This window comes from Procambarus clarkii, unplaced genomic scaffold, assembly GCF_040958095.1.
Source record: "Procambarus clarkii isolate CNS0578487 unplaced genomic scaffold, FALCON_Pclarkii_2.0 HiC_scaffold_110, whole genome shotgun sequence".
In the NCBI taxonomy this organism is placed as follows: domain Eukaryota; kingdom Metazoa; phylum Arthropoda; class Malacostraca; order Decapoda; family Cambaridae; genus Procambarus; species Procambarus clarkii.
This window is the reverse complement of record NW_027189143.1, coordinates 355,658-365,137: the sequence shown is the minus strand read 5'-3', so window position 1 is coordinate 365,137 and position 9,480 is coordinate 355,658. Positions and strand designations below refer to the sequence as shown.

Here is a 9,480-nt window from a genome sequence, read left to right as displayed (position 1 = left end):
AGTTCAAACCCGGATTAAGCTATATATATATACAACATGTTTTGTTTTGGTTGTTTGTTTTTGTATAAAGCCTCACACAATATCTATATTAAGCGAGTTTGTTTTAAACATGACATACATATTAATTCATTTTACCAGGCCTTATTCCACACAACTCCGTGAATTTCCCGTGGAGCCAGCCATTCAAACAAAAACAAACGAAACAAAACAAAAAAAAAAAAAACATTATTGCCAACAGCATTTGGTGTTCCCAGGCGGTCACCCATCCAAGTACTAACCAAACCCAACGTTGCTTAACTTCGCTGATCGGACGAGAAGCGGTGTTCTCAACGTGGTATGGCCGTTGGCATGAGACTGCCTACACATTGTGGCTAATAACCAACTCTTTTAAGTCATCGCGGCAGGATACGGACCTGCTTGTGGTGTCTTAATGGTAATTGTATCCTAACATATTTTTGTCTCCTTGGCATGGATATTTAACATCGTTTATTCAGTCTTGGGTTTATGTTCTTTCGCCATTTACAGACATTTTACATCTACCTACTTCCTCAGCCTGCCCTGCCAATTTCTAATGAATTTGTGGATTTTCTTTTGTAATACAAACATGTGTGTGCTCATCTGCTCTTCAGTTTTTATGATATTTGTCTCATCTGTCCTGCTTTATGATACTTTTACAAAGAACATGAACAAATGCTTCTATTTTAGAGAAGATATGGGATCCAGGTTTCGGAGCCGTAAAACCAACCGTCGTGATTGGTGGACGAGTTGCCAGGTTGCAGCTTCTGTACCGTGCCGGCACATAAATAGGTTCGGCTCAAGCGGCGGCAGCATCATTCCCCCGTGACTGTCTGAGCGTCTCTCATCACCTTGGTTATCTCATCATCATCATGGTAGAAGCAAAGCCTACCAAGAAGGCTGCGGCTGCTGCTGCTGTGGTGGCCACCACCAGGAAACCTCGCGTCCAGGTTGCTCACCCGAAAACTAGTCAAATGGTTCTAGCCGCGGTCGCAGCACTCAAAGACCGTAAGGGCTCGTCTCTACAAGCAATCAAGAAGTACGTTGTTGCCAACAACAAAGTCGAGGCTGCCAAGATCGCCATTTACATCCGAAGATTTCTCAAGAAAGCAGTGGCTGACGGCATTCTTGTTCAGACCAAGGGAAGTGGAGCTAGTGGATCATTCAAGCTGGCCGTAGCAGAGAAGAGGGCCGTTCTAACTCCCAAGAAAGCCACCACAACCAAGAAACCATCTACAGCAGCAAAGAAGGCCGTGGTAACTCCCAAGAAAGCCGCCACAAGCAACAAACCACCTACAGCCTTGAAAAAGAAGCAGCAGCAGCAGCAGCTTGTTGTTGGGAACAAAAAGCCCAAAATAAAGAGAGCTTCAAAATCTCCCAAACCACCCAAGGCAAAGAAAGCTGTCAAGAAAACAACAAAGGCAAAATAAACGACGACATGCAAGCAGCATGAATACACATGACAATAAACATCCAGGCCTCCCCCCTCAGTGGAGGGGCCTCATATGATTCCAAAAAGAGTTTAGTTTTGTAGACAAATAAATCATTACTTTTGGGGTAGATTTACTCTGTATATTATATATATATATATATATATATATATATATATATATATATATATATATATATATATATATATATTTATATATACACATGGGTGAGGTGATATGGTACCAAAGTTTTGGGTAAGGTGATTGACATTTACACAAGATAAAACACGAACCAATGGGAATAAAAACATAAGAATGGAAGTAACTGCAGAAGGCCTATTGGCCCATAACACAAGCACTTCCTCTTGATGCTTCTATATTGGTTCGGAGTCTTGAAGCTATAATATATATATATATATATATATATATATATATATATATATATATATATATATATATATATATATATATATATAATATATATATTATATATATGCACACAAAACTAAATAGTCTTGTTAGACAAATTGCCCCTATTAGAGGCAAGTTGACTAACAAGCCGAATGACTGCAATTGTTTTGAATTTGAGTTAAATCTAACATAGAAATGTAATCAAACCTAACCTAACCTATGCTAACCCAAGCTAAGCTAACCTAACCTAACCTAAGCTAACCCAAGCTAAGCTAACCTAACCTAACCTAACCTAACCTAACCTAACCTAAGCTAAGCTAACCTAACCTAACCTAACCCAGCAATTCATGATCTTAATATAATACTGTTAATTGGATAAACCAATTTGGAAAGAAATGTTCGAAAATAACAAAATTAACTGTGCTTGTTAGGAAAATTGGGCCTTGCATACTTGTCCCAATAGTGTGGTTCTCGCTTTTAGGTACGACATAAACGTATACCTAAGTTGAGAGAGAAAAAGATTCGCACTCAAACATGCATATCGATTGCCAGTCCTGAATTCTGGGTAGATATTCGTGTCCTCCCTTTTCATTTACCATCATTTGGATACTATCAAAACAGCTCTGAGAAGGATAAAATGAATAAAACGGGTAGCTCACTCATGTAAAAAGGAAGAGTTGGGAAAGATCTCTCTCTCTCTCTCTCTCTCTCTCTCTCTCTCTCTCTCCCCCTCACCCCCCCCCCCCCCACCAATGATCCTGCTCTGCTAGTATATAACGTAACAAACCTTCCCCCCCCCCCCCCCTCCCTCCCCAATCAGAGTCCCTTTAAGCATGCGAGGATAAAAAATAGATTTCATAAGACCCAATGTGCTAGCTGATATCAAAACAATTTATGTTATCGTCTATTAAGCCCTTCAGTAAAAAAAGTATAGGGACCTAATTAGGTCCCGTTTTGAGGTGGTGGTGGGTGGAATCGATGGATTAGCCAAGCTCTTATCCGCCGAATCCGTAGAGGGTACGACCCTGGCGCTTCAGAGCGTACACCACGTCCATAGCAGTGACGGTCTTCCTCTTGGCGTGTTCCGTGTAGGTTACAGCATCACGGATGACGTTCTCGAGGAACACCTTCAGGACGCCACGGGTCTCTTCGTAGATGAGACCCGAAATACGCTTCACGCCGCCACGACGAGCTAAGCGACGAATAGCGGGCTTGGTGATGCCCTGGATGTTGTCACGTAGCACCTTACGATGACGCTTGGCGCCACCCTTTCCGAGTCCCTTGCCTCCCTTGCCGCGTCCAGTCATGGTGTTGAAGTTGTGTGAATCGAATTGACGAATGCCCGCACGATTTCCCGACTATATCCCATCAAGCGGACGTACTAGTAGCATTGCAACTCCTGCCTGCCCTTACTTTACGCTTGTGGTCGAGTAGACACGGCTTTCTCACAACGCTTTCAAAACTGCAGTTGCCTACTCGTCTGTTTCACGTCCCTGTGAAATGACTTTTGCACAAATCCAAAAAATAGAGCAAAATCAGCGATAATAGTGATTGAGGTGAGCCGCCTGTTGGCTGCAGCCAGAGGAAGGAGGGGAGGGGCAACGGGGTGACGTAGGCGAGTCGAGCAGCCAATGGCGCTCGAGCAAGCGCCTCGAGACGGCGTATATAAGCAAAAATTTTTCGGCGCCGGCCATCACAAACCACAGTTGTTCACCATGGCTCGCACCAAGCAGACTGCTCGCAAGTCCACGGGAGGCAAGGCTCCTCGTAAGCAGCTGGCCACCAAGGCAGCACGCAAGTCTGCTCCTGCCACAGGGGGTGTGAAGAAGCCTCACCGTTACAGGCCCGGAACGGTCGCCCTGCGTGAGATCCGTCGTTACCAGAAGAGCACCGAGTTGCTCATCAGGAAACTTCCCTTCCAGCGTCTGGTGCGCGAGATTGCCCAGGACTTCAAGACCGATCTTCGCTTCCAGTCGTCTGCCGTCATGGCTTTACAGGAGGCATCCGAGGCTTACCTGGTCGGTCTCTTCGAGGACACTAACCTCTGTGCCATCCACGCCAAGCGTGTCACCATCATGCCAAAGGACATTCAGCTTGCTCGCCGTATCCGTGGAGAGCGTGCATAAGCTAAATCGACCACCCTAGTATACACCAAACTCGGCCCTTCTCAGGGCCAAAATATCCTTCTAAGGAGATTTCAGACATTCCTAGCATCAGTCATATGAATTAACCTTCATCTACACATATAATAAATAAATAAATAAATAAACAAATACACTAATTTAGGTGTCATACATACACGTGATATCAATAAATCAAGTCATTTGTAGTACAACCTGTTCTCTTACAAACAAAACGCCGTCGCTTTTCGCTCTTATGCACTGTCAAGGATCACCCCCCCCCCCCCCCCCCCCAAAATAAAAATTGTCATACTGTACTAGAAATAAAAGCAGCTTGTATAAGTGACATACTGTCCAGTCCTGTTTTATTCTGTTTTCGGTCCTCTGGCTTAATCTGTTAAGTTAGGAGATGACATTTTAAATTAACCGTTTTCTTGACATTTTCAAACCTAAGAGGGTGGCCTGCATAGTAATCCTAATGTGGAACATAACAATGAATCTCTAATCTCTAGAAAAAAAAAAAGATACCGAGTGCTTATATGTGTTGAGAGAGAGAGAGAGAGAGAGAGAGAGGAGAGAGAGAGAGAGAGAGAGAGAGAGAGAGAAGAGAGAGAGAGAGAGAGAGAGAGAGAGAGAGAGAGACACAGACAGACAGACAGACAGACAAGACAGAGACAGACAAGACAGAGACAGACAGACAGACAGACAGACAGAGACTGAGAGAGAGAAACACACACAGACAGTTTCATAAATATTCTCATTTTATAGCTATTTGCTTTCAGTGACAGAGGTTTTTGTTATAATAGTATTGGTGTCTAACACTCACAATCTCTTTAGAAATTAAAGTGTGGCTCCAATGGAGCCGAGTTTGTTGGTTTGAGGCCAAGCCACCACCACAGGGCAGTAAGTAAGCCGTTTACTTGGAGGAGGTGTACTTGGTGACGGCCTTAGTGCCCTCAGAGACGGCGTGCTTGGCCAGTTCTCCGGGCAACAGGAGCCTTACAGCCGTCTGGATCTCCCGACTGGTAATGGTGGAACGCTTGTTGTAGTGGGCCAGGCGAGAAGCCTCGGCGGCGATGCGCTCGAAGATGTCGTTCACGAACGAGTTCATGATCGACATGGCTTTGGAAGAGATACCAGTGTCGGGGTGGACCTGCTTCAGCACTTTGTAGATGTAGATGCTGTAGCTCTCCTTCCTCCTGCGCTTCTTTTTCTTATCGCCCTTGGCAATGGCCTTCTGGGCCTTTCCGGCCTTCTTGGCAGCCTTTCCAGATGCCTTGGGTGGCATGATGATGCTCGTGCTGGCTGGCGTTGCGATACAATAATGAACTTTTGCGCGAGGCGAGCTTTCCTTTTATATCCCGCTCGCGACTCAGCTCAGAGCGGGTCGCGTGGCGGAGCGCGCTGATTGGTCAGTGGCGGGCTCCCTTGATCCTGAGCGGGGTATATAACACGAAGCTCGATCTGCGGGGCGGCATAAAACACCACAAACCCACAACAGCAGCAGCAATGTCAGGACGCGGCAAGGGAGGCAAAGTGAAGGGCAAGTCAAAGTCTCGCTCCAGCAGGGCCGGACTTCAGTTCCCCGTGGGCAGAATTCACCGTCTGCTGCGTAAGGGCAACTACGCCGAACGCGTCGGTGCTGGCGCTCCTGTCTACCTGGCAGCCGTCATGGAATACCTCGCTGCCGAAGTTCTGGAGCTCGCCGGTAATGCCGCACGTGACAACAAGAAGACCCGTATCATCCCACGTCACTTGCAGTTGGCCATCCGCAACGACGAAGAACTCAACAAACTTCTGTCTGGCGTAACCATTGCACAGGGAGGTGTTCTTCCAAACATTCAGGCAGTTCTTTTGCCAAAGAAGACAGAGAAGAAGTAAGCACTTCTGCCACCCACCACGACAAATACCATAACCAGGCTCCATCCGGAGCCACACACACTTTAATAGAGAGATTCAAGTAGACAATCAACTTTCAAACATTAATAATAACATTTATATTGATTTCATTTGGAATGTGTACATAACAAACAAACAAAACAAAATTATAGGGGATATTCAGCATCACTTGGAATATTAACCAATCATATAAATCCAATATATATTTTATATTTTACTTTAAGCGAGGAATTCATATTATATTAATTTTTAATCATACAAATGAACAAAAGCAATTCTTCACTAGACGTAATGAATGAATAAATGATCAAGGTTTTAATGTGTTTCATGAATATAATATATATATATATATATATATATATATATATATATATATATATATATATATATATATATATATATATATATATATATATATATAATATAATATAATATAATATATTATAATACTTGTGAACCAGAATATGTTTGAGCAGCAGCGATCGTGCCTGCCATTGGCCGAAGTGCAACAATTCAAATAATTTAAAGGGCCTGCTCGGGTATATAAGAGAGGCTGGGAGACTGGGGCCGGTGGTGGGTGATGGGTGATGAGTGATGGTGTGGTGTGGTATGGTGTTGTTAAGAGTTGATTTACGGCCAGCCAGCCAGCTGCAGCCAAGGCAGGGCAGGGCAGGGCAAGGCAAGGCAAGGCAAGGCAAGGCAAGGCAAGGCAAGGCAATAACAGGACAGGACAGGCAAGGCAAGGCAAGGCAAGGCAAGGCAAGCAGGCGGGCGGGCGGGCGGGCGGGCGGGCGGGCGGGCAGGCAGGCAGGCAGGCAGCCAGCCAGCCAGCCAGCCAGCCAGCCAGCCAGCCAGCCAGCCAGCCAGCCAGCCAGCCAGCCAGCCAGCAGCCAGCCAGGCAGGCAGGCAGGCAGGCAGGCAGGCAGCAGGCAGGCAGGCAGCAGGCAGCAGCCAGCCAGCCAGCCAGCCAGCCAGCCAGCCAGCCAGCCAGCCACTCCCACTTTGTATTTATATGCATTCAATTTATATTCAAACATTATATATGTTAAGGGCCTAGTTTTAGTGTTTATTTTAAAAATGACAAACATCGAGTCGTTTTACCAGTCCTTTAGCGTTAACGGTGATGCATTTTAAAACTGAACAGAAATCACCTTTTCTGGATATATCAAATATCGAATCCGCTTAATGTGCCTACAATTCAATCATTCAAAAAATACATAATTTACATCATGCCTTTTCATAGAACAGACAATAAGATTTGAGACAATAAGAACTTTACTTTTATAACTAAAGTTGCACAATTATACCAACTCTATGGTGGCTGGGTGGTAAGGTGTGTGGCTGGTATTTTGGAAGTCGCGAGTTCAAACGACCCAATGGGAATAATACTTTTTTTTTTTTGCCATACAATCTTCCTAATACTATTATGTAGGTTTGTGTGTGTGTTTTTTTATTCATTCTTTGGTTTTATAGATGACATACATATTGACTCCTTTTACCGGTCCTTAATTAGGCTCTGGGGAAGCAATGGTGGTGGTGGTGGTGGTGGTGCATTTAAAACTAAACCAAAAATCACCAGTTCTGGACGCGTCAAATATCATATCCGCTTAATGTGTCTACAACCTAATTACTTAAAACTACACTATTTAATTCATTCATATCATGTGCATATTGGTCATTATGCTCATACAACCGACATCAAAATTTATTTTCATTATTAGAATCATACATTTCATCAAGTAATACAGATACAAAGAGATTTTCTTTCTGAGAAGACCGTTAGTATTGGCTTGCAGGCAGGCAGGCAGGCAGGCATTTGAGGGTTATTATTTCGCCTGTTGATTGGGGGGAGGGTTGATGTGTTAGGGGGTTTTCGGTTAGATGTGGTGGTGGTGATTGGTGGTGATTGGTGGTGATTGGTGGTGATTGGTGGTGATTGGTGGTGGTGGTGGTGGTGGTAGTAGGTGGGAGTTGGGGGGGGGGGGGGGAGGGGAAGGGGAGGGGAATGATGGTCTGTGGATTCGTTCTCCGTACCCTTTACATATAAGCAAAAATATGCCTTCTTGTGGGTATAGAAACATTAACACAAATTATATCAGTAACTGATATTGTAGCCTTTTAAACAGAAAAGATTTGTACATACAAATACTTTTTAATTATCATTTATTTGTGGAAATGGCATTTACGTCATTAAATTGATACCTCAGCATCAAGCTTGTGTCCTGCAGCAGTGGTCCAGTGGTAAAGTGTATATAAGTGATGCGTATTCTTGGAGTTGCGAGTTCAAACCCGGATTAAGCTATATATATATACAACATGTTTTGTTTTGGTTGTTTGTTTTTGTATAAAGCCTCACACAATATCTATATTAAGCGAGTTTGTTTTAAACATGACATACATATTAATTCATTTTACCAGGCCTTATTCCACACAACTCCGTGAATTTCCCGTGGAGCCAGCCATTCAAACAAAAACAAACGAAACAAAACAAAACAAAACAAAAAACATTATTGCCAACAGCATTTGGTGTTCCCAGGCGGTCACCCATCCAAGTACTAACCAAACCCAACGTTGCTTAACTTCGCTGATCGGACGAGAAGCGGTGTTCTCAACGTGGTATGGCCGTTGGCATGAGACTGCCTACACATTGTGGCTAATAACCAACTCTTTTAAGTCATCGCGGCAGGATACGGACCTGCTTGTGGTGTCTTAATGGTAATTGTATCCTAACATATTTTTGTCTCCTTGGCATGGATATTTAACATCGTTTATTCAGTCTTGGGTTTATGTTCTTTCGCCATTTACAGACATTTTACATCTACCTACTTCCTCAGCCTGCCCTGCCAATTTCTAATGAATTTGTGGATTTTCTTTTGTAATACAAACATGTGTGTGCTCATCTGCTCTTCAGTTTTTATGATATTTGTCTCATCTGTCCTGCTTTATGATACTTTTACAAAGAACATGAACAAATGCTTCTATTTTAGAGAAGATATGGGATCCAGGTTTCGGAGCCGTAAAACCAACCGTCGTGATTGGTGGACGAGTTGCCAGGTTGCAGCTTCTGTACCGTGCCGGCACATAAATAGGTTCGGCTCAAGCGGCGGCAGCATCATTCCCCCGTGACTGTCTGAGCGTCTCTCATCACCTTGGTTATCTCATCATCATCATGGTAGAAGCAAAGCCTACCAAGAAGGCTGCGGCTGCTGCTGCTGTGGTGGCCACCACCAGGAAACCTCGCGTCCAGGTTGCTCACCCGAAAACTAGTCAAATGGTTCTAGCCGCGGTCGCAGCACTCAAAGACCGTAAGGGCTCGTCTCTACAAGCAATCAAGAAGTACGTTGTTGCCAACAACAAAGTCGAGGCTGCCAAGATCGCCATTTACATCCGAAGATTTCTCAAGAAAGCAGTGGCTGACGGCATTCTTGTTCAGACCAAGGGAAGTGGAGCTAGTGGATCATTCAAGCTGGCCGTAGCAGAGAAGAGGGCCGTTCTAACTCCCAAGAAAGCCACCACAACCAAGAAACCATCTACAGCAGCAAAGAAGGCCGTGGTAACTCCCAAGAAAGCCGCCACAAGCAACAAACCACCTACAGCCTTGAAAA

General features: G+C 44.4%; 2 non-coding genes across 2 annotated transcripts; both read right to left on the bottom strand.

Annotated features, from left to right (window-relative positions):
- Positions 1 to 229: 229 nt before the first annotated feature.
- LOC138360430 (5S ribosomal RNA) lies at positions 230 to 348 on the bottom strand. Its single transcript, XR_011226379.1, has one exon. It is a non-coding gene; the product is annotated as a 5S ribosomal RNA (ribosomal RNA).
- An 8,038-nt stretch (positions 349 to 8,386) lies between these two features.
- On the bottom strand, positions 8,387 to 8,505 carry LOC138360417 (5S ribosomal RNA). Its single transcript, XR_011226368.1, has one exon. It is a non-coding gene; the product is annotated as a 5S ribosomal RNA (ribosomal RNA).
- Between the last annotated feature and the right edge of the window lie 975 nt (positions 8,506 to 9,480).